General features: G+C 38.9%; 1 long non-coding RNA gene across 1 annotated transcript in view; it reads right to left on the reverse strand.

Moving 5' to 3' along the window:
- Positions 1–26,849, reverse strand: part of LOC103550857 (uncharacterized) — a 267,718-nt gene that overhangs the window by 510 nt on the left and 240,359 nt on the right. The gene's annotated exons all lie outside the window — the stretch shown is intronic.

Genomic DNA, 26,849 nt, shown 5'->3' on the forward strand with positions numbered 1-26,849 from the left:
ACCATATAAACATGAGACCTTGCTAGTCATGTTGGGTACTATTATTACTTTTTCGTTTCTGAACAAGTTTTGGTTTTTAAAAAAAATTTTTAGGTGGTGTTATTGTAAGAATAAACATTCTTAGCTTCCTGTGTATTTGTAATTCTTTTATTCACAAACGCTTCCCCAGTTGTGCAAATCTTCTTTCAATTCACACATATATATCAAATATCCTCCTAAAGAAATTCTGCCATGAGCCTTCTGACTTCCCACATCTGGACTGGCTGAAGCTTAGCTATTGTTTTGGGGTCTCCATTCACCATCATTCTGGGGATTCTCTTTCCGTCTTTTGCATGGGATTTCCTTTTTCCTGGATTCCATGTCTTCCTCTCTCTTAGTTTTCTTCTTTGTTTGGGCAGAGCACGGATTTCCGAGAAAGTGCACACAAGAGGTAAAGTTTTTGAGACTGTGTATGTCTAAAATTTTACTCTCAGACTTAACTAATAGTTGGCTGGGAAAAGAAGACTAGACTAGAAATCAGAAATCACGTGCCCTCAGAATCATGAATGCTTTGATCGACGACCTTCTAGTTTCTAGAGCTGCTAATAACAGGCTCCATAACAAAGGCTAAAATTTGCTCACCACCATGTGTCAGTCACACTTCTGCACATATTTATGTTTATTATCTCATATAAGTCTCGCAACAAACCTGCGAGGTAGATATTACGTTTAATCTCCATTTTACAGATACGGAAGTTGAGACACAGAGTTTCAGTAACTTTCCCAGAGTCACAAGGCTCGTAAGTACAGTCGGGGATTAGAATCTGGGTGAGCTGGGTGGAGAGCTCGCGTTCTTAACCTCCATGCTTTACCGACAAGCTGATCAATGATATTTTCAATGAACTGTGAACTTCTAATCTGAATACTTTTGTTATTATTTTGTTATTTTGTATTCAATATCCTGAAATTTGACATTGTTGTGTCTTGTGTTGGGTCTTTTCTCATCCATGATCATGAACCCACAGGGAGGCATTTCAGTCTGGAAATACTGTGCTTCAGTTCTGGAGAAGGTTCTTGAATCATTTCTGTATTAGTTTCCTCCCTTCCATTTTCTCTGTTCTCTGTTTCTAGATTTCATTTCCTATTATCTGCCTATTCTATTTTCCAAAGCTTTACCTTTTTGCTCTACTTTCTAGAAACTTTCCTCAATTTTATCTTCTAACATTTCTGTTGAATTTTTTATTTCTATTATATTTTAATATCCAAGAGTTCTGTGTGTCCTCTGAATGTACTTCTTTAAAGCATTCTGGTCTTTTTACCCCCATGGGTTTATTATCTCATGAATATGTCTCATATATTCATAGTCACATGATAATCAGAACATTTTGAGTTTTTAAAGTCTAATCCAAGTTGCCATTTTTATTCCCACTTGTATTTTATCTGTGTACTATCTGGTGGTCATAAGCTATTTGTATTAGAAATTTGACTAGAAGGGTAGTGTATGGGTGGGTGGAGCTTATTGGCTGGTAGTGAAATGGCTGGGCAGTTTCATTAGGGAATTCATAGTGTCAGTATCTTTCAGGTTTTCTCTTGGGCTAGGCTGATTCCTAAGAGATAGCATGCCAGTCTCCTGCCTAACAGGAAGAGTCTGGTTGCCAGCATTTTGGAAGACAAGTAGGTGAAGAGAGGGACACATGGTATCCAAATGCCCTGCTTTTGACACAGCACACACACCTTTAAATGCACTGGTCTCCCATTTGAAGGACCCTCTATTTTACCCTTTCCCCGGACTAAATCTCCAGTATCTTGCTAGAGAGGGGTGAAGAGAGAGGAGGGAGGAGCAGGCACCTCCATTTGTGGAGCAGGATCCCGGATCTGGGACTCGAACTGCTGTTTCAACACTATCAAACATTTCTCTAGCATCTGTTGCCAATCTTCCTCTTTTTGGTCCAGGAAGACTGTCGCTGAGCTAACATCTGTGCCAATCTTCCTCTATTTTGTATGTGGGGTGCTGCACAGCACAGCTTGATGAGCCATATGTAGGTCAGTACCCAGGATCTGAACCTGCGAACCCCACACCACTGAAGCAGAGCATGAGAACTTAACCAGTATGCCACGGGGCCAGCTCCTGTGTCTCTAGTTTTTAGCCCCATCTTCTCCTCCACTTCTTGGTGTCTCTCCTGAGTTTTAGGGTCAGTTACAAAAGGCAAAATGAGTTGCTTTTCAAATTTTATCACTGTCAGTTTAAGATTCTGCTTTCTTGGATTTAATCAATTACACTTGTTCATCTGCTTTTTACTGCTCTTGTATTCTTAGTCCTGATGTGTATCAGCCTTTCCAAAAACTCCCCTTTCTGTCATTTTAGTAGAATTTGAGAAGATGACAAAGGCAAAAAGTGTGTGCGTGGGGGCCAGGTGGGGGGCGCAGTAAACCTGCCATTCCTAAGCAGTACCTTCTGCTTAAGTGTTTTAAGCTTCAATTTCCTCATATTCAACATTAAGATAATAATACTTACCTCTTAGGGTTAATATGAAGATTAAAAGACGTTAAATGAGATAATTGAACATAAGACACTTGGAATGAAGCCCTTCACATAGCAAGTTAGTCATTGATACACATTGACATGGTATCTTAAGAAGGGAAATTTACTCAAATTAGCTTAAGTTAAAAATATGTTTAGAGGAAACATACAGAAACAGGTTTTGGAATGCATTTGGAGAAAAGATAGCAAGTAGTCCCTACAACTGGAGATGCCTCCAGCAGCTGTTCTTCCTGTCCCCTCTCTCTCTCTGGACACAAGGCTATCCAGTTTCTCACTTCTGCTCCTCTCTGTGTATCTCCTCCATTCTCTTGTTTCTCTCTCCAGACAAGCTTTCTCTGCTAACTAAATGTGCCCATGGCTGAAAATGGCCTCAATCTCTAGCATAGAACTCTGTGTGCCTGTCTCTTTTTCTGTTCCTCAATTCCATTTTCTAAGGAAAGACTGGTGGATTGGCTCTCCTTGGCAAAGAGTCCATCCTCGTTCAGTTAGCCTGGAGGTGGGATCATGCTACTTCATGCTACCTGCAAGGAACTAGCAGGCTACGGGGTGAGGGTGCCATGGAGTGATAGGTACCTCTAGTGCACGTGAGGTGCTGCTCATAATATAATTCTAAGAGAAAAGAGAAGAATTTAAAATGGTACATGTGGAGTGTTACAAAGTTTAGTATATATATATTTCAAAAAGTATATATGTGTGTGTGTATATATGTGTATATATGTACATATATACACTAAATACTAAGTACTAATATATACATGTTCACTCATGAGGTTGTTGAAAGAGTTAAATGAGAAAATGCATGTAAAGTATTCAACATAGTTTGTGATACATAGTAAATTCTGTTATAAATTATATCTTATTATATTTAAATATATAGAAAATGTGCTAGAGGGAAATTCAGAAGAATAGTAATTGTGAGTTTTTTCTAGGAGGTGTAGTTATGGGCAATTTTTATTTCCTTAGTTATACTTCTTTCCTTTTTTTTTTTTTTACAATGAACATGTGTTTCTTATATAATCAGGAAAATATTTCTGAAAATCTATCGATATAAGAAGGAAATGGGTATATGAAAGTATAGCAGTTGTCTTTAATTTACCTTCCAGCTACTGGATCTTTTATTTATTTGATGGCTTGAAAAAAATTTCTAAAATAACTTTTTCCTTTTTATGTTCTTATTTTTTCCAGTTTTCTAATTTTTTTATGGTAACCTGAGGAAACCCAAGAATGTGTCAGCCTTGTGATAGGCGGGAGGATACTCAAAGTTTAATTTTTCAGCTGCATGTGCCAGTATAGTTTTCCAGTTGATAAAGGTTAGAGTAAGCACTCAGAAATGAAGAGTTGCAACATAGGAAAAACTATGTCTAAAATCCTTACACCAAAGTTAGGTATTTTAAAATATTACAGAATTAATACCTTAACACATTTAATGGATCATTATTATCTTTTCTCTGGTAGTCTGGCATCTGCTATCATTCTGAGTGTTATTTTCCTGTTTCAAGATTATGTACCTGTTTATCTGATTCCAGAGTGTAATTGCAAACTCAGATTCTCACAGCTAGAAAGATAGATTAAATGTCATCTATTTCAAAGTCAGAATTTTTCAGATGGAAAGCACAGGCTAAGAAAGTTTCCTTTCTTTTTGCTTTTCATTTTTGGTAATAAAACTAGTAATAAGCAATGGTGTCAGATATAAAATCAGAGTTTCAGATTTTAGGTTGATACTCTTTCCACTGCAAGCCTCTGCTACTTCCCTGTGTTTTGTTCATCCTAAATTGCCAGGTTGTTACCTAGTTTGCCCAATTAGCCTGCTTTTTGAAATGCTTATTAAGTCATAGGCGACCTCAGTGGCACCAGGGATTGCATAGGTTGAATCTCAATGTAAAGACTCATTACCATTGAGGTAACCAGAGCATTTTAAGTGAGAAAAGGAAATGTCAGCCTACACATTCAAGTCATAGCTACTAACACAAATGTGTTTCTTTGGGGAGAAAAAAAACACAACCAAAGAAATTCCCATATTGCAGCAAATTTCTTTGCTTTCACAAAAGTGACACTTGACTCATAACTCATGTTTCCTTTTGTGCTGGGCCTTCTAGGAAGCTCAAAACCAAATCATTAGTAAACAAATCTCTAGCAAGGATCTTTCGGCATTGGTCTTTTTGTAATAACATTGCCTCCCAGCTTCATGTTCTTTTCCTACCTTCATTTTCCCTTTAAATCCATTTCCTGAACTATATCATCTTTACCGACATTGTTTCATAAATAATTTCAAGTATTTCTTTTGGAATAAGGCATTATAGAAATAGACAAGTGAAACAATTTTCATATGCTTTTCTTCAATGTACCTGTTGGTATAGATATATACAATTTTTAAAAAAGCTATTACACTTTATTGAGTAATAAGTTTATTTTCATGCCTTACTCAGTGTTCACTCTAGGAAGGCTCTATATTACCTACAGTAAGGTTATGAAGGAAGATGAATAATTTGATAAGTTAGAAAGTTCTTTAGCTGTATAAATCAGCACTGCCTTTGAATCTCCATTCAGTTCAATTTTATCCATAAGGCATATCTTTCCGTAGTTTTTGACAGATATTTATACTTCAAAGTAAAATATATGTAAGGTAAGGTAAACAAAATAGAGAAAGAAAGAGGCATATTAGACACACACAAACACACAAACACCCTCAAAGATGGTTTTACCTAGAACAGAAATTACATAATTGGTATTTACGCAGGTACCTCACTGAAAAATTAGCAGAGGTACCCAGAAAATTTTGGGGGTGGTAGTGAATGCTCAGATTAAATGACCCACTGAGCTTTCTTGCACCCATTTATTCTCATAATAGAGACTCATTAATGGTTGCCACATCTATTTACTGACATCAGCAAGTCACAGGAGATAACGTATGCTATGACATGCCATTTTATTTATAATTATAATTATCTGTATTGTGATATATATTAAGGTATGAGAAAATTATATTTTTAATTCCAGATAATGTATAATTTTATAGTTCTTCTTGTTAAGAAAACTAATGTAGGTTTTATATATGTAATTCCACCATTAGCATATTTGTATGGTACAACATAATCAGGAATGTGACTCCTATATAATTCATAGGTTATCATATATAGATATGTAGACATATGTAGACATATATCATATTCTATATTGTTTCATTACCCTTCAAGTATTTCCATATATATTATTTTATTGAATCCTGAAGATAATCCTGCAAGCTTTATACTGCAGACCCTACTTCAAATGTGCAGAAACTGAATTCCAGAGAGGTCATGTGACTGATGGCCACACAATGGTAATGTGCCAATGGCAGGACTGGAAGGCAGGTCTCTTCGCTCTCAATCCAGGATGGTTCTATTGCAAACCACTGCAGGTTCTAAGCTTCCAAAAATCAATACCACCTTCTCCTTAGACTGACACAGAGCTTCTTATGAAGCTGATCTCATCCTATTCTCTCCCTTATTAATATTAAACATCAATAGCTGAGGGAACAGAGAGAGGCTTATGCATCCACCCACTGCCACCAATGTTCCCACATTGTGTTTACATTGGGAGAAGACCAGCCACTTTTTCAAAGGTTAAGGCCCGGACTTTCGTGGAGTCTTCTTAGCCTTCTATATTTAAAACTTGCATAGATACTTTCAGTTTGCACAGAGAGAAACTTTTCAGAAAATTCCCTTTACGCATCAAAACATCATCAAATACAATATAGTTTTGTACTTGAGTTCAAAGAACACAATTCTTGTAACAAATGTGCTACTCGGGTGCCGGATGTTGATGGTGAGGGAGGTTGTGCGTGGGGAGGAGAGGAGGGCATATGGGAACTCTCTGTACTTTCTGCTCAATGTCTCTGTGAACCTGAAAGACTTTACAAAATAAAGTCCATTAGAAAACAACGATTATTTTGAAGTAAGGTAGATTTAAAGCTAAATCAAAATATGAAGTGTATACATTTTGAAAGGAAAAACTATAATGTTAGTAGGTATTTTCCCTTGAATTAGAGACCTCTATTTGAGATTTTTTTAATGTCTTTTTTTATTCTTTTGAATTTTCCATCTCTAATTCACATCTAATCAGATCTCTTGAATTTCTTCCTTACCCACCATACAATTCAGATACGTGCACCCTCCCAGCCTTCCACAAATTATTAATGGCCTCTCCATTCTCCTTTTGCACAGGCCAAGCACCTCAGAGTCATTCTTTTGTTTTTAAAAGATTGGCACCTGATCTAACAACTGTTGCCAACCTTCTTTTTTTTCTTCCTCTTCTTCTTCTCCCCAAGGCCCCACAGTACATAGTTGTGTATTCCAGTGGTGAGTGCCTCTGGTTGTGCTATGTGGGACGCTGCCTCAGCATGGCTTGATGAGCAGTGCCATGTCTGCGCCCGGGATCCGAACTGGCAAAACCCTGGGCCACCGAAGCGACATGCATGATTAACTACTCGGCCACGGGGCCAGCCCCAGTGTCATTCTTGACTCCTTTCTTTAGAGGAACACACATTAGAGCAAGATATATCTTATTTTTGGATAGGATATATCCACTTCTGATAACCTCTACTGCTATCTTCTGAATCTTACCTAGATCTAACTTCAATAGCCACCTAATTGGCTTTCTTGTTTCCACTCTTGCCTATCTCTCCCCACCAAGTCGATTCTCCATGTGGTAGCCAGAATAGTCCCATTAGTACGTAATTCAGACCACACTGTTCTGCTCTCCTTCTCCAATGGTTTCCTCAAATCTTTCCCCAGGCTTTGAGGTCTGGCCCTGGCCCACCTCTCCACCTTTCTACCATTCCCCTCTAGCACCATTCAGGTCACAGTGGCCCTCTCATTCATCTTTGAAAGGACCATGCTTGTTCCCACCTCAAAGCCTTTGCATTTGTTGGCCCCTCTGCCTGGTACACACTTCCCAGGTCTTTGCAGAGTCTACTTCCTCAATTCATTCCTGTCTCTGCCCAATGTCATATCCTTAGAGAAGTTCTTTTGACTCTACCCAAAATATCGTTCCTGCAATATTTGTTCCTCTCTGTTCTTTTCTGTTTCCTCATCCTGTTTTATTTTTCTTCGTAGAACTATTACTACCTCACTTTTATTGAAAGTACATTTATTTATAATCTGCCATCCCCTCTAGGATGTTAGTTCCACTGAACACGGGGGCGGCATCATTAGGTGCTCCATCCCTAATGCTTACAGCAGTTCCCGCTCAATAAATATTTTCTTTCAAGTTCTAAAGTAGTACTTTATAATTAGAAATAAAATACATACTTTTGCCTAATCATGAACCAAAATCCCAATTATAAACTGAGAACATTCTGCAAAGTTCAGCTTTGACAAAGAAAAAGAATGAGCTGTCAAGAAAATTGCGAGGTTAAATGAAGAAAGTGGAAGCTGAGCTGAGCCTGACCTGAAACAAGGCATTACAGAGGCTAAGGAGAAGAAGAGAAATAATGGGAGAAGGAAACTGAGATAGCAATTAAAAATAGAAGGATCACTGAAGGCCAGCCTCCACGTTATAGTTGACTGAATGTCAGAGAAGACCAAATCCTATAACCAGCCTTGAAGAGGGGTTTGGCACCAGGCACAGTGCTGCCAAGGTTACTGCTCTGTAACGGAGCTCTGTGGACCCTTTAATGAAGACGGCGGGCACTCTGTTGAAAGGTTAGCTGCAGAGGGTACCTGAGATGGGAAGTGAACAGCAAAGTACATGACATGATGTGACAAATCTAGTTACTGCACTAGCAGAAGACTGAAATATTCATTGTATAGAAACTGTAAACAGAGCAGACACATGAGACAGGGCCCCTACTGTTTTCAGTAATCAGGTTTACTGGAATCTAAAATGAGGCTAAATCTAAAACATCCACAAAAAAAAATTATTCAGAGAGGGAACCGGTAAAAGGAGGAAGACAAGATAGGGGGTTCACCTGCATACGCATGTTGAGTTGACATCCCTACGTAAATGGTGTGGCCAGGGTGGGACAAGAAGAAATCTGAATATGGAATCAGAAATATTGTATCCCACACATACAGCAGGACACAGATGAACACATCTACGTGGAACCAATTTAAGATCTCTTGATAACCATTTGGCAGCACTGCAAATTCAAAGCCAGAATTCCTGGGCTCTAGAACAGGTCAGATCACAAATTAGCTGAGTGATCTTAGGTGAGTGATTTCACTCCTTTAAGTGTCATTTTTCTCATGTGTAAAATAAGAAGATTTAACTAGATGATTCCCAAAGTCTATTTTAATTCTAACAATCCCTATAATTATGACTGTTGACATTGATTTGAGCTGGGAGAAGTAAATTACAACTCTAACCCAGCTCTGAAGGCCTCATTCCCTTATTCTGTTTGTAGTTAGTCAAATATCATCCATTCATCATCCATCTATCTTTCATTCAACAAACATTTATAGAGTAACTACCACAAGTCAAGCACTACTCTAGGAGTTTCAACAAGGTCCCTGCCCTTAAAGAGCTCAAAAATAACCTTCTACCAAATGGCTTGACACTGTGGTTTTTAAAGGTTAATTTGTTTTCAGGACCTAGGTAAGACTCACTTGATCAACAGATAGGTTCATTTATTTGCCAATATGCAGATTTCTGTATATATGTGTTTGCATCTGTGTTCTCTTGTGAATCACATTGGAATTTTATCTGCAAAGTTTGTATACACATATATACAAAGTATGTATAAACTCGCATCCATACCCTTGTTTTTCCAAGCCTCTGAAGTTTGTCAACTGCACTGATAGTGATAAACATAGTATTTATAGGTCTGTCCTACTGATTGATTCACAGGACTCCAGCCCCATTAGATTCCACACTGGGGCATGGATGAAGGAATACTGTTGCTTGTGCAAGCAACTGCAAGGAGCCTCTGTATCCTCACTGAGGTGAGCCTGCTGAGTAGCTCACAAGGAGCAGAGCCCCCTCCCAGTGAGTTAAGCTGAGCATTAGCCCCTCTTAAGAGCTTGTTTATTTCTGACACTGATGCCACTTATTGAAGAATGAATTCATTTCTCATTCCCTGCTCCTCCTGAGGATGGTCCCCACCACTTGGGGCTTTTTTAACAGTCCTCTCTGGCAATTCGTCTTCTCATTCTTCCGATTTACCCCCTATCCTGAGCATTCACTCAGTCAATTTTACTAGGACTTTATGTTTCACTTTGAAGCTTTTATTATCAGAAAAATAATCAACTCCTAAAATCCAAACAAGACTATTTTGGTTATGAAATTTATGCCTCCATTTTTAAGGAATGAAGAAAGACACCCAAAATGGCCTGTGCTCTTTAACGCCACCATGACCCACTAAATCAAAAACTCATGCTTACCTAAGAGCCAGATGGTCATGTCCTCCTGCTCTGTGCTACCTAGTAATCCAGAGACTGTGGATTTTAAGCAAACAAAATTTTAAACAAAAAAATCACTATTATTTGTTTCACTTGAATAAAAATAAATATACTAATACCGAATAATAGATGAATTACTATTCCAATATAAATTATATTTTTCTTATTATTTTGTGAGATGTGCTTAAAATACCATTCTCCAAGGGTAGACACGGAAATGCACTGCTCAGCTCTGCCTTCAAAGGACGCGCTGTCCAGATGCAGGCAATATGGCCCGCAGACAGCTCCATCCATTGGTCCTTTAGGATTTGGCTCAGCTGTAGATAGCCAAAGTGTCCAATGACCGGACAAGTATAAATGGAGGGCCATTTTGGCCCAAGATGGGTGCTCTGAGGGGCTCAGCTCCCTCAGGAATGAGACTTTGGGTTGTGCTATCAGGTAAGCTATGGAGAAGAGATTTGGTAGCTGAGGGTGAGGGGATCTGGAAAGTTGAGTGGAGGAGTGAGAAAATGAGTTGAGTGGAGGAGGGAAACAATGAGTACCAGTTGTTGCCCTGAGACCATCTTTACCTATGGCAGCTAAGCTTGTCCTACTAACCTTTTCTAAGTTTCTCTCAGGAAAAGAAGTCTACCAGAATCCCAGAGGATCTGCTGCCAAAATGTGTGAAGGAGACCCAGGGGTACACGGGATGGACTGTGGTAGACACAGATGTGTGCGGCCCAGATCCTTTCTCAAGGAATAAATTTCTGCTCAGCTGCAGGAAGCAGCTGATAGCAGACAGTCTCTAATCATTGGCTTATTTAGAGTTTGCCTCAACTGCAGAGAGCCAGGGCCTCATCTCAGTCTTTCTGGGATGACTGCCATCCAATGACTGAGCAAGATAGGGATTATAAAGGTCTGTCCATTTCAGTCCAATGCAGAATTCCTCTGATGGGCAATATTTGCTCTGGAGCTCCCAAAGCATTGGCAGAGGCCTTCCCAGGCCTGGGTCATGATCTCAAATCTCCCCTTAGTCCATCTTGCTTCCTCTCCCTTTCCTTCCTTTGATAGACATTTTGCTAGTCTAACTCCTTCTCAGGATCTGCTTCCAGAGAATACAACCTGTGGCACTCCTGCCATCTCCCACTCACATGTAACAGTACCTCTCACTTTGACTCTTTACCTCTTATGCTAGTGGGACAGGGAATGGTCAGAGTGGCCAACAGCACAGAGATCTGATGGTCAGAGTCTCGGGGAGTTGGAAGGGGCAGGAATAGAATTATTTCCATGCTTTTTCACTTTTCATCTCAGTCCCCAAATACAGGCACCATCATTGGGAAACTTTGATGGTCTAACGTACAAGTATAACTTGCTTTTAGGGTAATAGATAAATCTTTAAGAAAGTGATCCATTTTTAAATGTTTGAAGCTACTGCTTGGTTAAAGGAATTTTTTTTCTGAGGATGATTAGCCCTGAACTAATATCTGTGTCAATCTTCCTCCACTTTATATGTGGTTCCCCACCACAGCATGGCTAATGAGTGGTGTAGGTCCACACTCAGGATCTGAACCCATGAACCTGGGCTGCTGAAGTGGAGTATGCCATACTTAACCACTATGCTACAGGGACAGCCCTGGTTAAAGGAATTTTGCAGTGACTCCTTGAGTAAATAAAATAATGGCCTTTTAATTTATCTGTTTTACAAATATAGGTTTTTATATGTCAGAGTAGTGTAGCTGAGAACCACACAGGTGGAGCACAGCTTCTTTCCCCTCGGGCTTTTCCCCTTCTACACAAAACATTCCAAGTGAGGGCTAAACGGGTTCATCTCCTCTCCGTGTCTGTTTCTTCATCTGTATACCGAGGACCTTCACAGGCCCAGGCTTGCTTAAGTGAGATGGCAAATATGAGGGGGTCAGCACAATGCTTGGCACACCAAAGCTACTCCAAAAGTGGGTGTGTTTGTTCATTATCTTCTCATCTATTCCTGGCCTTCTATCAGGAACGTACGATAATAGGATGCACGCCCACGGACCTGTTACAGTTGGCAGTGTAAAAGGAGAGGGACTCCTTTAGGTGACAGAATTTCCTTATGTACTTAAGCTGTTTTGCCTTCACTGCTCTGCTCTAAAACTCCCCCACCCCATCCTCATTCCTGGAGATTCTGAGCTCTCCATTATAACTCCAAGGTCCTCCCAGTGCTAAAGGGATGGTAAAAAGTACTCAAGTAGCCCACTCTGCCTTTAAATAAAAACATACCAGAAAAACAAAAAGTCTTCACAGCCTTCGAGAATTTAGAAGGCACCTACTATAATCAAATACACAAAATAAGATGTTACTGGTTTGCAAAATCTAGTAATTATTTTTTATTTGCCCTTTACTGATTATTTACTATATGCCAGGCACTGGCACTCAATATACAGTCTTTCAGTTCATCTGTCTTATAACCGTGTGAGATAGGGAAATGCATGCTAGAGAAGTTATGCAGCCTGCATGAGGTCCCACAACCACTCAGCATTCAGTTTACTGCAAACCTACTGCAGCTGACACTTCAGTCCCTTCACTTTCCTGGGTCCCTCCCAGGGCCCTGTAAGAAGCCCTAGTGTTGTGTTCAGATGGCCATGTTTCATTAAATTTCCAAAAGTAAGCTATTTTAACAGAAATAAATTAAGACTGTTTTCTCTTTCCACTACAACTTCTTCACCATCTCACTTCCCCCCCAATGGCATTGGAGTGGCCATAAACATTTTTGGGGGATGGATAAGGGCAAGATGAGGTGGGGATACATGTAATTTGGGTTTAATGACATCTTATGTCTGGTTAAATTACCGCTAGCTGTCCTAGGTGGGAATTCACCGTGCCAACTCACCCAGCATCATGTCACAGGTTGTAGATCCAGAAGCTGTGTCGCAGTATAAATCTGACCTACAGCACCCAACACTGAGAGTATGCAGGCAATAGAGGAGAGACAAGGTTTAAAGTGTATGGACTCAAAAGCTAGTCTGTAGCAAATGCTTCCAAATCTTACATGTACATATGGGAGGATTTTAATACAGGTTTTCCCAAATTTGGCAACCACTCTACAAATCCATATGACAATACCAACAATGACTTATGGAGGCAGAAGACATTTTTCTGAGCAATCATCAAAAGAGGTTATAGCAACCATGCTATAGGAAGGACTGAATTACCTTTCTATTCTTACAATAGAAAATAATATTGCAAAACCATTGTCAGATGAAGAAGTGACTAAAGAATTTGGTGCTAAAAACATAGGAAAGAAAGCATTATAGAAGTCATGCAGTGTATATAACTATCAGGTAGTCAAAAAATGTTATTTTTCTCAATTTTGGGATGCTTTTGGTATTTGTTAGTTTTTTAAAAATTTTTTAAAAAGTATTATGATTTCTTTCTCCTTCTAAATAAAAGCCTATGTTTACTCTAATTTTAGCTTCATATTTTGTATTATTTTTCTTTCCCCCACCTACATTGATGTATAATTGACAAAGAAAAATTGTGTGTATTTAAAGTGTATAATTTCATATTTTTAGATATGTATACATTGTGAAATAATTGCCACAACCAGGCTAATTAACATATTCATCACCTCACATAGTTATCATTTTCTTTGTATGTGTGTGGTGAGAACATTTAAGATCTACCCTCTTAGCAAATTTCAAGCATACAACACAATATTGTTAACCACATTCACATTGCTGTGTAATTGTCATATCTTCCTGTTGACTTGACCCTTTTATCATTACATCATGACCTTCTTTGCCTCTAGGGACACTTTTTGACTTCATATCTATTTTACCTAATGTAAGTATAGCCATCCTTGCTGTCTGTTTGGTTATCATTTGCATGGAATATCTTTTTCCATCCCTTGACTTTCAGCTTACATGTGTAAATCTAAAGTGAGTCTCTTGTAGACAGCATCTCTCTGGATCTTGTTTTTTTAAATCCACCTGTTTTTTTAAAGCCACTTTATGCCTTTTGATTAAGGAGTTTAATCTATTTACAAATAAAATTATTATTTTTATTTTTGGCGAGGAAGATTGTTGCTGAGCTAACATCTGTGCCCACCTTCCTCTGTTTTGTATGTGGGACACCACCACAGTGTGGCTTGATGAGTGGTGTGCAGGTCTGCACCCAGGATCGGAACCCACAAACCCCAGGCCCCTGAAGCGGAGCTTGTGAACTTAGCCACTACGCCAGAGGGCAACCCATAAAGTAATTATTGATAGGTGGGGATTTACTATTGCCATTTTGTTAATTGTTTTCTGTCTGTTTTGCAATTGTTTTTTTCCTCTCTTCCTCTCTTGCTGTTTTCCTTTGTTGTTTGATTATCTTTTGTAGTGATTTGCTTTGATTCTTTTCTCATCACCTTTTGTATATCTATTACAAGTTTTTTTCTTTGTGGTTAGCTTGAGGCTTGCATAAAATACCTTGCAGTTATAATTTTTATTTTAAGTTGATAACGACTTAACTTCAGTTGCACTGCAGATGCTCACAATGGTGGTGAGGGCTGCTGGGGTTCTCCCACTCTCTTTTTCCACTATGAAGGAAGTCACTGCAAGGGGATCCTTCTTGGTGCCAGGGTCAGGGGCACAGGTGTGTGCACGGTGATGGAGCACCAGCTGCTGAGGCTTGTGTGCCCATACTGTGGCACCAGGACTAGCGGGGAGTAGGGTGAAGGAGCGAAGGGTGTGGCACCTCTGGCCCCGGGGAGACCCAAAGACAGCTCCTGCTTAGGGAGCATGGGGTGGTACAGACTATGGGCAGCTCTGCCAGCTGGGATCAGCTGGAGTCCTTGGTGGCGAGGGCTGCTGGGATCCTCAGTGGTGAAGGCCGCTGGGGTCCTTCTGGTCTCCTTCCCCCAATGGGAGGAGTTTGATGCCCAGGAGAGCCTTCTCAGCCGGAGTCATGCCGGCAGGAGGATGGGGTGATGCAGGTGAAATGCTTCCTACACATTTCCAGGCAGCCATCTTCAGTTTTTGTGCTCCACGGTTTTGCTACAGCTTCTTAATTGTACTCTGGAACTCTCCAGAACTATTTTCATCAGTATGTAGTTGTTAAATTGTTTGGGGGGGGGGGGGCAAGAGGGCTGGGATCTGTTAATCTGCCATCTGGCTGATGTCATACTCTGTATTATTTTTCTGAAAGCGGGTTTCTAAAACCAGGTCAACTCCTGCAGCTAGTAAGTGGCAGAGCCAGATTCAAACCCAGATCTGTCTGATTTCAAAATTTCTCCTTGCTATAGGATATTTTTTGGTCTCATTTGTTTATAGCTTAGTTCTATTTCTCCCCTACCGTCTCTTCCATGATCCTCTGCTCTCTCTTTCCATTGAAACACTTCCCCAATGCCAGGAAACATTGTTGGATCACTCTTTTTCCCTTCTCAGCAAAAATGAGATGGTGATTTCTTGCTAACAATTCTATTTCTCTCTCCGAGGCCACCCTTTATGTGATTTGTCAAAATTTTTAAAACAAAGATAGTAAGCTTCTTGTTCCTTCTTACCATTCCCAGACACAGCTAACCTCCAGAACAACCTCCTACTTTCTTCAAACATTTTAGCCCTTGTTTCACAGTGTCCTCTACAGCTACATTCCTTGGTAATTTTAGCATCTTCCCCTACTGGTGTCACAGTTCCTTGACCTTCTCAATACATATATTCCATTTGAGCCACCCACAGGCATGACCACATCCTGCAACTTGGCATCCCTCAGAGTAGCTCTATGTCCCAGATCTATGAAACTATAATTTCCCTTCTCCCACCTTAGGCTCTTTTAAATTCTTCATGTATCCTAAATCTACTAATTACCTTCCTGGAGAAGGACAATAAGCTCATTTTATTCCACAGTACTTTCTCGCCTCAAATCTATTAAATCTTAAATCTACTTGGTATTTTTTTTTAATCATTTACATTTGTCTACCTATGACATTTTCCAAAAAAATTTTTCTCAGTTTTTTTCTATCTCTCCTCAAAGATCAGCCTACAGGTATTCGCTTCTTGAACAAAACCTTCGCCCCTACTTACAGGAAAGATTGAGGGCAACTAGCCGTATGATCTTCTCTCTCCTTCTCAACAGTTTGGCTTCACAAGCTCTTATTCGGCCCATCCATCTCAGAGAAGAAGATTCCTTTTCAAGGCATCCCTTCAAATGTCATCCCATCCCTTCCTGTGTCATCCCATCCCTTCCTGTGTCATCCCACTCTTTTTGATACCTTGCTCCATCTATTATTTTTGTGTTTTCTATTGTTCCTTCTCCCTGAATTATTCCTCTATGTCTAGATTGTGCTTTCTATCACTAACTTGAAATAACTAACTGACTTTCAGTGGCATCCTCTAGAATTGAAGGTGTAACTTGGACCTCAAGGATGTCAATCTTTCCAATCCTAATTAAAGATAAAGGAGGATACAAATATGTTAGGGGTGACTTCAACAAGGTTCTAGAGTGCAGAGGAATACAGAGACCTACTCAATCTTTAAGGTAACCTACATTATGGTAAGTAATAGAAATTTATCCAAAGTTGGGATGATTACCAATTTTTAGGTTTCAGGACACACAGCTGGGTAGTCAGGAAAGAGGGTGCTAAAGCTGCTGCAGAATTTCCCGGCAAAGGAAGATTATTGGTGACTATCTTGGATTTAGCCAAGGTACATAAACCCCTCTGGGAAGGAAGCTGGCATAGGAACAGGAGGAGCACTATGCACAGGTGTCTCAGTTTTAGAAGAACACTTATGCCTCCATATAGCATCTTCAAAAGGTGAACAACCAGAAGCACATTTGATACTCATCTTGTCCAGAGGTAAGTAATAACCTGTGGGCTATATTCTGCCCATAGCTGATAAAATTCTTTGGCCCACACTGTGTTTTTCATAAAAATTGTACTCACACATTAAAATCTGAAGAATTCACATAAATGTCATGTTTTGTTTCTTAGGAAATATTTGGAGATTTGACATCTCAAGGCTGAAATTTAAGCATAGCAACTGTTGGCTGGATCTGATTATTGGCTGCCCCTTTGATGGAGTATGTGCTTTTCAGTTTGCCATCATCTCTATCATTCATTCAGGAGGCATCAACATCTCAATTTCCAACTTCTGATTTTGTCCAATGTCCTAACAGTATAAATGATCAAACTGGGACCCAAGGAGTTTTCATGGTGACTCTGAGGTCGGAGGTAGTTTTGTACCTGTTTCCTAGTGCTGTGTCCACACACTACCTTGCTTCACAAAGCTTCTTTAGCCTAACATTTTTGATGTACAGAAGCAATGAGCTTAATCCTAATGGAGGTACAAAATTCAGGTAACACTTTATGCCATTATTAGCTTTTGAACTATCCTTTTGGAATAATGCAATTCACTCAGGAAGTCTTGTCACTGGGCAGATCAATAGCTCTGACCTACTTAATTATGTAACTTGCAATTGTGTTTCCATTATAAAACTCATTACCTAGTACAGCAAGAAAAAAAATCTTCACTTATCTTTCTTAGACTCTTTTCTCAAGCTGCATATGCTGAAGGTCAGGGCTCTTTAGCAGCTATATAGCAACTTTTTCGCTTTTGATCAGGCAAGAAAAAAGTAAGAGACTATAACTCTAATTCTACAATTTATTCTCATATTAAATACCTGGATTGACATTTAGACAGCCTTATCTATGCCATCCTGGGAAATCTTTCTTTCTTTAGCATCTATATACACTTTATTTGTTGCTGCCCTGAGAGGTAAAAAGAGGAAGACTTTTCCATTCCAAATCACAGCACAGGATTCATCCTTCTCATCCCCTCCCTTTCCTTCCTGTCCTTTCTACGGATGTCTCCTCCTTTCTCTCTTTTCTTTCCTTTTTCTTAGTGTACCTAGAGTTAGTGTTCATGATGGAAAGAGGTGAGAAATGAGGTTAAGATGGAACTTTAGGATCTGATATTTAAAAGATACATATGTCAAGCTAAGAAGGTTGACTTTATCTTACAGAGAGCCATCAAAGGTTTTCATGCAGGGATAAAGATAACATGTTTAGACCTACATTTTGCAGTTAAGTAAGGATGGGGTTGACATGTTAAGATGTGTGGTGGGTTTTTCAGTTGGGGGGTAACCCGGAGTCTCTAAGAATGACAGATTAGAAGATAGTGGGTCTTGGGAGAAGAAGACCTTTCAGAGCTTCTAGGGTTTGCTATAGGATTTTTCCCATTCTCATTGCTCTCCAAAATTTCCAAAGAACAATAAAATTATTAAGTATGAGTGAATTCAAAGTGTATGTGGGTGTGTATATGTGTGTGTCAAAGAGAGAGAAAGAGAGACAATACCTTGAAACAGCAGCTTCCCTTCTTCCGTCAGTGTCACTCAAGTTGAATGCCCTCAGACTTGCTATGGACACTGATCTACACAGTTGTGTTCCTCAACAGGAAACAGACCTTCCAGGTAATAAGCCTCATTTTGCCCACAGACCTCTGTCCTTGAATTTTTTTGTGGTCTATGAATCTTTGGTCTAATCCACTTTACTTCTAACATGTACTCAGTCTGTGGTCTTGGCTTGGTCTGGAAAGTGTTCCCTTGTGCCTCAGTTATAAACAGGCAATAATAACTTTCCTGCTCTCCTCACAGGGCTGACTGCAACCCAAATGCATATACTGAACATCACTCTACAAACATTTTGCTTAGTAAGACAAAGCTGCTTTTCCACCTCAATCAAAGGAGTGTCCTTCCACTTAATAATTATTTCTGCAAGATGAGGTATTTGTCCACAAAAGCTAAATCACTATTTAGTAAATCGATTTCTTTACATAAAAGTTGCAATCATTGTTTTCCTATTTAGTTGTGTGTTAGAAGCCTAAAAAAGATCATAAAAATCATATAATTCAACTCCACCTTAATTTAACATTATTTTTTAACATGGATTTTGGAAAACGAGTCATTCAATCTTGAATCTTTCGGACTGGATTTTCCAAATTGATTACCTCCATCAGTTTTGTTACTTTACTTTCTTACAATGATTTCTTCAATAATAATTGTTTCTTTTCACAGAGATGATAAGTAGAATACACAACTTTGTCTGATTCATTTAGTTCTCCTCCAGTTTATATCATTCTGCATCTCTTTCAAATGCTGGATTCTGTCACCTCCAAGATGCCAAAGAAGGTGTGTTCCCGGCCTTAGAGCTTTTGTTCCCACTGTTCCATCTTGACCTATCCAAATCCTTTCTTTCCTTCAAGGCATTACTTAAAATAATAGAGGAAACTGGGTCTGGGAAGTATGGGAACTCTCTACAATCTTCACAACTTTTCCGTGAATCTAAAACTACTCTAAAAAAGTTTATTTTTAAAAAAGCTATGATTCCAATTTGAAAAATAGTGTGTTCAAAATTTAGATGTAGATGCTAGCCCTATATGTATGTGTGTGTGTGCATGCATATGCATGTTCATGCATGTGTGTGTTTGTGTGTGTGTGTGAGAGAGACAGAGAGAACAAGGAAGGTAGAGTGATGCAGGTTGGACTTAGCTGGCCTAAAAATGAATACTGGAAAGCAGTCCAGTTAGTATTACTGTAGTCCAGGTGGTCATGGTTTTCTCTAAGGAAATCAATACCTAACTATGGCAGCCAGCCTCCAAGATGGCCCCCAATGACTCACATCATCTGGTATTCACACTCCTATGTAACCCCCTCTCCTCCATTAAATCAGGGCTGTGTGACAAATAGAATATGGTGGAAAAGGTGGTGTGACTTCCAAAACTAGTTTATAAATGGCATTGCAATTCTCACCTTAGTTTTTTAGATCACTTACTCTAGGGAAGCTAGTCACCATACCAATAGTATCTCAAGCAGCTCTGTGAAAACATCTTCATGGAGGGAAACTGAGGCCCCCAGATAAGGACTTCCAGCTAGCATCAACCTGTCAGCTATGAAAGTGAGCCTCCTTGGGTCCTCTGCTTCCTTCAGATGGTTGCAGCCCAGTCAACATCTGACTGTAACTGCATCAGAGACTCTAAGCAAGGACAGCCCAGCTGAGCCCTTCTTAACTTCTTGATCCACAGAAACGGTGGGAAAAAATAAATCATCACTGTTGTTGTAAGCTATTAAGTTTTGGGGTGATTTATATATAGCAAAAAGAAGCTAAAACACTAACATTTATTGAATGTCTACTATGTGCCAGGAATTCTACTAGGTGCTTTTGAAAACATCATTTCTGTACCCACTCTTTTCACATAGGTACACTTATGTCCATTTTACAGATTTAAAAATATTCAAAGCTAAGATAATTTAGGTTACCTAGTTGTAAAGGATAAAGTTTTGAGGCCACCTGACTCCAGTCCAGTATTCCTTCCACCAAGTAAACTTTGACTGAGGAAACAGAATGAGGAGAGCCTGGGAGGGCAGAACTGGCTAGGACATCACAGCAGAAACTTCATAAAATACTATCCCTTTGGTGGGGTGGGGGAGTGGGAAGAGGTAGAACTAGAAGAGAAGGAAGAAAGTAGGATAAAGGAAGAAAAGTGTTATTTGGATGAGAATCGGTTAACAGCTTAGAAGCAAAAATGGATTTGCCATGAGAGGCAGCTGGGAACTCAGTGCCAACTATTCACTTATTACTGAGGGCTCTTAGACATCACACTCCCTTTTATGAAGATTGGGAACACTCAAAAAGCAGTGCTTTGTTGATATATGTGGGATTAGATTAAACTGAAGAGAAAACAGAGATAACAATGAATCGGTTGACATCCAGACTAGGATGGAGGTTATAAAAATATTTTGGATTGATAATCTCTGTTCCTAAGAAAGTTGTTTATCACTTTGAAGAGTTTGGTCCTCCTTCAAACTTTCACCAAGAGCTCTGCCTTTCCTTAACAAGAATTCTCATTCATGTTACTTGTAAACCTCCAGGGGTCCATAAATATTCACATATACAAATTGATACTGATAGAGTGATATGCATGAGTCAACAACTTGGAATTTATTTCCATAATCTTCAATTTGTAAACCAGAGAGCAGTTTGTTTTCTCAGCTGCACAGTAATGTTTTAGAGGTGTGATTGATTAACTCCTTAAGAAGAGAATCTTGGTTTGGAAATCAGTACCAAAGGGGTTCCAGTTTAAAAAAGAAAAGCATAAGATTGAAGAAGAAAAGCTTCTTATATGGAACCTGCACTTGTATCTCTGGATAGAATTTCATTTTGATACATTAACTTCCTTTAGTTAGCGAGTATCTGAAGACATCAATCAATGTGGCCATGAAAGAACACCAAGATATATCTTCACCATATGGAGAACTGGCCATGTGCTCTTTTTTTAAACATAACTTTTTACCAACTGCTTGAAAATGATAATCCATGACCTGATCTCAGAAGCATTTCTTTGAGAGGTATTTATTTCGGTATGCCATTTAGGGATAATGATTGCAAACCTTATTCTAAGATTACTTCATATAAGGATTTTACCTCATCTTTATTTCCTTTACAATATACGCCCACAGTTCTGAACTATGTAACTGTTTGATTTTCATTGTTAACTAAATGGCCTAAAAAGTACTATCAATGCATAAATTTATAGAATTAGAAAAGTTCGGTCGGGCAGCTTGTAGCTTTCTGGGCAGTTACGTAATATATAATGCCAGTGGACAGAATTTTCCCAATTAGGAATTATTGTTGGAAAGTTACAAATAGAGTGAGAAAATATGAGATTATGAGATTGAAGATACTGCTTAAAACGCTCAGTACTTCTTATGAAAAGCTTATGACAGAACCAATAGGACATTTAATTTATAAGCAACAAGTCTAACCAGCTGTATTTGTAAAGGTAATGCTAGCTAATATAAGAGATAAATCCCCATATTTCAGAGGCTTAACATGAGAGAAGTTTATTTCTCACTTAGGTACAATCCTGATTGACAAGTGGCTTTCTACCAAATGGTTCAAGGACCCAGATTCTTCTATCTTGTGCCTCTATAACGTCAACATGTTGATTCAAAGGTCACTGTGTTCATTTGCATCAAGCCAGAAGGGAAAGGGGCAATGAAAATTATGCACAGGAGGCTTCATGGACCAGTCCTTAAAGGATACACATCATCTTTGATCTAATTCTATTGAACAGAGTTCACAAGGCCACATCTAATTGCAAAGGAGGCTGGGAAATATAGTCTCCCTGAGTGTCCAGCAAGAAGAAAGATTTGGTGGCATCAGCTAACAATTTCTGCCATGCCAGCCAATTGGTTTATACTTTGTAGTGTCAATGATGGAGTCTAAATAAATAGAAAATTTATATTTATCAATATTTTGGGTAAAAAAAATACAAAACCACCACTACTAATTTTTCTAAGTGCTCTGATTTATCATTGTCTGGTTCTGGGGAGTGAGAATGAGACTGTTTCTCAGATTTTGCATTGGTATTCACAGAATTATCTGGATTTTTAAATTTATTTTTGTTTGTCTAAGCCATATAATCATGAGCTCTCTGTTTGTAAAGTGACTTTCACATATCCCACTTTATCATTACTTACCTAAGTAGAACTCAAGAAGTGGTTTACGATACCAAATTATCTCACTATGTGGACCACTGAAACTCTCTCCTCAATCATGAGGGTACAAAAACATGATAAAATCATTCTCTTGCCCTTCCTTTTTAAAAAATACCCCGATAGTCTTTTTTTTTTTAATCTCTAAATAACACTCTGGAAATCTGTGCTATAATTAAAAGCAGCAGCATTCTCTGGTAATGGGAATCATGGGAATGTTCTCAGACCAATTTGTTTCTCAGCTCAAGTTTACCATAAGAGCTGTTTTTGGTACAGGGACTCTCAAGGGAAATCAAGAGAGCCTCAGAAACTCGTTCAAAATTTCCAGGTTAAGTGGAATGGGAAGGCCGTGACAAGTGGCTGTTCTACCTGCAATTTGATGAGCAACTGGAGGCCCCCAAACCAGAAGCACCTTCCCTACATATCTGCTAATTGCCCCTACAAACACACACACACACACACACACACACACACAAATCTTTCAACTCAGCCCATTAATGAGTCAGAACTTTGAATGTTCCCTTCATTAAGGTGTTAACATTGCTGTCATTTAAAAATTTCATACACTACTATTGGGAAATAAATTAAAGAAGAAAAATGTTCATTATATACTATGTCAAATAGTGCTTTGTCTATTAAATGACTTAAGTAACAGAAGTTAGTCCTCTCAGATCACCCTGGCCGTAAAATACTTCCACCTTCTTAGATTGCCACAGGACATTTTGTCATAGAACTCAACTAGCAATTTTCATTTATTGCTCTACAATGATGGTAACTAAGGAGTTTTCCAAAAGGAAACATACACAGTCATCATCTTAACAAATTAGCTATTTCCAATTTTTATAATTTATTACTCGTCCTTATTTACATGTATTTAAGGTCTTGTTATTGTTGTTGATGTTGTTGTTGATATCTTTTAACTTCTTTTTACTTCTTTTGGTGTTCCACAGAGCCTAATTTTGAACAGAGTAAGTTTTTATTAAGTGTTTGTTGATGAATATTTATTGAACTCCCACTATGTGCTAGGCACTGCTCTGGGTTCTGGGAGACGGTGATAAATGAGACATAAACTCTGCCTCAAGTAGCTTACATTTGAGGAGTGAGGCTGGGAAGATAGATAATAAGATGTCAAGATATAAATTAGATAATGAGATAAGTATGAGGAGTTGAGACTTGAATGATGAGAAGGATGCAGGTGTGTGAAGATTCATGGGGAAGGGTGATTGGTCCAAGCAAAAAACAGCACTTGTAAAATGTGCAGGTTTATTGTGTTCCAGGTGTATCACAAAGGCCATCAAGGCCAAAACAGAGTGAAGAGACAAGGGAAAGGGATAATGTGGAAGAAGCCAATAGAGGACTTCAAAGTCCTTGTAAGTAATACTGAAGAATTTATCAAGAAGCCATAGGAAAGTATTAAGCAGAGGCATGGTAAGATCTAATTAATACTTTGATCACTCCAGTTTTCCATGTGGCAGATATATAGAAAGGCAAGAGCAGGAAAGTCTGGGCAAAGAGAGGAGTCTGGTCTTAAACTAGGACTATATCAGGGAGGTATTGAGTAATTCTTGGACTCTGGGTATATTTTTGGAGTAGAGGCAACAGGGTTACCAGGAATAAATGTGTGCTGTGAGCAATAAAGTAGAATCAAGAAAGACTCCTAGGCATCCAGGTGCCATCTCGGAGTGTGATACCCTCTATCATGATAGAGATGATTTGACATTCCTTCATTCAAACACTTATTAAACGATTACTTGTCTCAGACACTATATTGTGGACAGGAAAAATCCCCTAAGGAATTCTAACCTAAGCAAGAAGTGAAAGGGCTGGCTTTAAGTCAGGGGGAGAAGGATGAAGAGGAAATGACAAATTTAAGAAATATGTGGGAGATGGAATTGGCAGAATATAAGGCCTGATGTTAAGAGAGAGAAAAGATTCTGGGATGATTCAAAAATTTCTGATTTAAGTGGGTAGATGGTGATGCCATTAACAAAGATAGGGAATGTATGATAAGGAATTAGTTTGTGGAGAAAGTCCTTCTTATCTTAATAATGAAAGCTAATGATTACTGATCACTTCTTAGGTACCAGGCACTGTGCTTGGTGCTTAATGAAAACAGCCTTATTTAATCCTAAAAACACTATTGATACACTATTGAATCAATATTGACATACTCTTATTGCCCCTGTTTTTACAGAGGAGTAATCTGGGAATTATGGAGGTGAAATAACTTGCTCAATGTTAGATATGTAGTAAGTAGGAGAGTCAGGCCTTGAATCCACGATACCAATATTTGTAGATGTTAGGTTTGAATTGCCATAGATATTCAGTTAGGGGCATTGGGTAGATTGATAAACATGGACCTAGAACTTAGGACACCATCTGAAGATACAGATTTGAGAATTGTCAGTATAAAAGGGATTGTTTTATTACACACCCCGTGTTGGCTTCCTTCTCTTCCCTGTATTGCTTTCTCCCACTCCTAATGTGTTTCCTTGGATCACCTTCCAATTAATCTACTTGCAGTTGAATCCCTGTCCCAGAGTATGCCTCAGGGAACGCAAACTCAGACAGAAACCAATTGAAAACTAAATAGAAGGTGAAGAAGAAAGAGCAACAAAACCTTTCTTAGGAGCTTGGCTATGACTGGAGAGAAATTAATAACGGAAGTAACCACAAAACAATGTCGGAGTACTTTTTAAGAAGGGAAAACAAGCTAGTTTATATGCAGGGAGGAAAGAGTTAATAGAAAGGGAAACACTGAAGAGGTCCTAGTAAAAAAATTATTATTTTCTGTGAGGTCAAGAAAAGTTTTCTGCTCAGAGGAAGGGGTAAGAGACAGAAGATAGAATGGGTTTTAAGTGGTTGACGAAGGATTGAAGACAGCAGATTTTTGATGGTATCCGTCTGAGTACTTGCATGATTTTCCCCATCAGAGCTTGGCAATCGGAGAGTAGAAGTGGAGAAGAAGATGATTGCAATAATTCGAGACTGGGTTAAAACTTCCCGAAGAGACTTATTTGAGTAATCTGAGTGTCCAGGGTAGGAACAACAGTGGCCAGGTCAAAGTGCAAACAGCCCAGGAATTTCCAGCAACTCTAGTTTCTGCTGACCTCCTCACAGACCACTTGACTACGACTTCAAACCCCCAACGAATCTGCTTTGTCTTCTTAAATCCTCTTTGCCTCACCAATTTCTGACCTATAAGCTCCCTGACCTCCAGACTGCATGAATATTCTTATTGTCTTTTTTTAAAATAAAATAAAAGGAGTTATGGAGTCACCGAGTTGAAGAGTTGTTAAAGCCAGAAACATTTTGCTCACAGAGAACAGTTCCAGAGAGGTACTCACTTGCCAAGGTTATAAAGCAAGTGAGTGGCAAAGCCAAGAGACTCTGCTGTTTTTCCTACACTGAGATGTCTACCATAAAGGTAGTAACGAAGAGGCAAAAGCAGAGAAGCAAATATTCAAAAAATAAAGTGTATGGACTTTGTCCTTTTAAGAGAAATTTGGAATTTGCATTACTTTTTCTTAATTCTTACTAAGTATTTTTATTTCCAGAATTTATTACATTGATTTCCATCAGAGTTCAGATACAGTGATCTAATAACCCTGGTTCTCTCATCGGGACCATTATCACTTTGCTTTTCAAGGAATGACCTTCCTTCAGCTAAAAAGGATGGGGTGATGAGGTGAATGAGATCGCTGAGGTGAGTTTAAGAGTCTGTTGTCTATGATGGAGAGTCCCCCTCCTTCTCCTGCAAGGAAGCACCTCTGCACCCAGCTCTGTCCCAGAAGGCAAAGGGGGCAAGAGATCAGGCAGGCTAATTAACTCAGATCTCTCCCTTTGGACATGGAGATCATTAATCATGGAGCCACCACATAGCCACTGATCTTTTAATGATGATTTTAATTTGCATACTAAGCAAACAGTCTCGAGAATGTTGCTTTGGGTAGAATTTGTGAGCCATGCCTAGACAGGTTATTTCAAAGTCAATTGCACTTTAATGCTCTTTTCTGAAAAGTCATTCTTTCATTTTGACAACTTCATTTTGTAAATACCGTCACTGGGTTGTCATTTGCTCGGTGCTGAGTAAATTAATCCCAACCAAGCATTCATTAGCTTTAATATAAGGGAAAAAACATTTAAATTTAAAATTGCTTTTTAAATTTGTAATGGTTGTGAAATAGTCTGAGTTTTAGAACTAGAAGGGACTTCAGATATTATCTACTCCAAGTGATTTGCAAATAAAATTAAGATCCAGAGATGTTAAGTGACACTCACCAGAGGTCACGGAGCAACTGACTGGCAGAGCTGAACTGGATCAAAAGTCTGGTATTTTCCCCTCAAACTATTAATGAAATTAGATACATTAAGATACCATAGTGCTTCAAAACAATGTACTGTTTTTCAGAATCAATTAAATCCTGCACAGTTGAGTGTATCTGCATTCCAAATTAGCTTGG

The sequence above is a fragment of the Equus przewalskii genome, chromosome 18 (assembly GCF_037783145.1).
Source record: "Equus przewalskii isolate Varuska chromosome 18, EquPr2, whole genome shotgun sequence".
In the NCBI taxonomy this organism is placed as follows: Eukaryota; Metazoa; Chordata; class Mammalia; order Perissodactyla; family Equidae; genus Equus; species Equus przewalskii.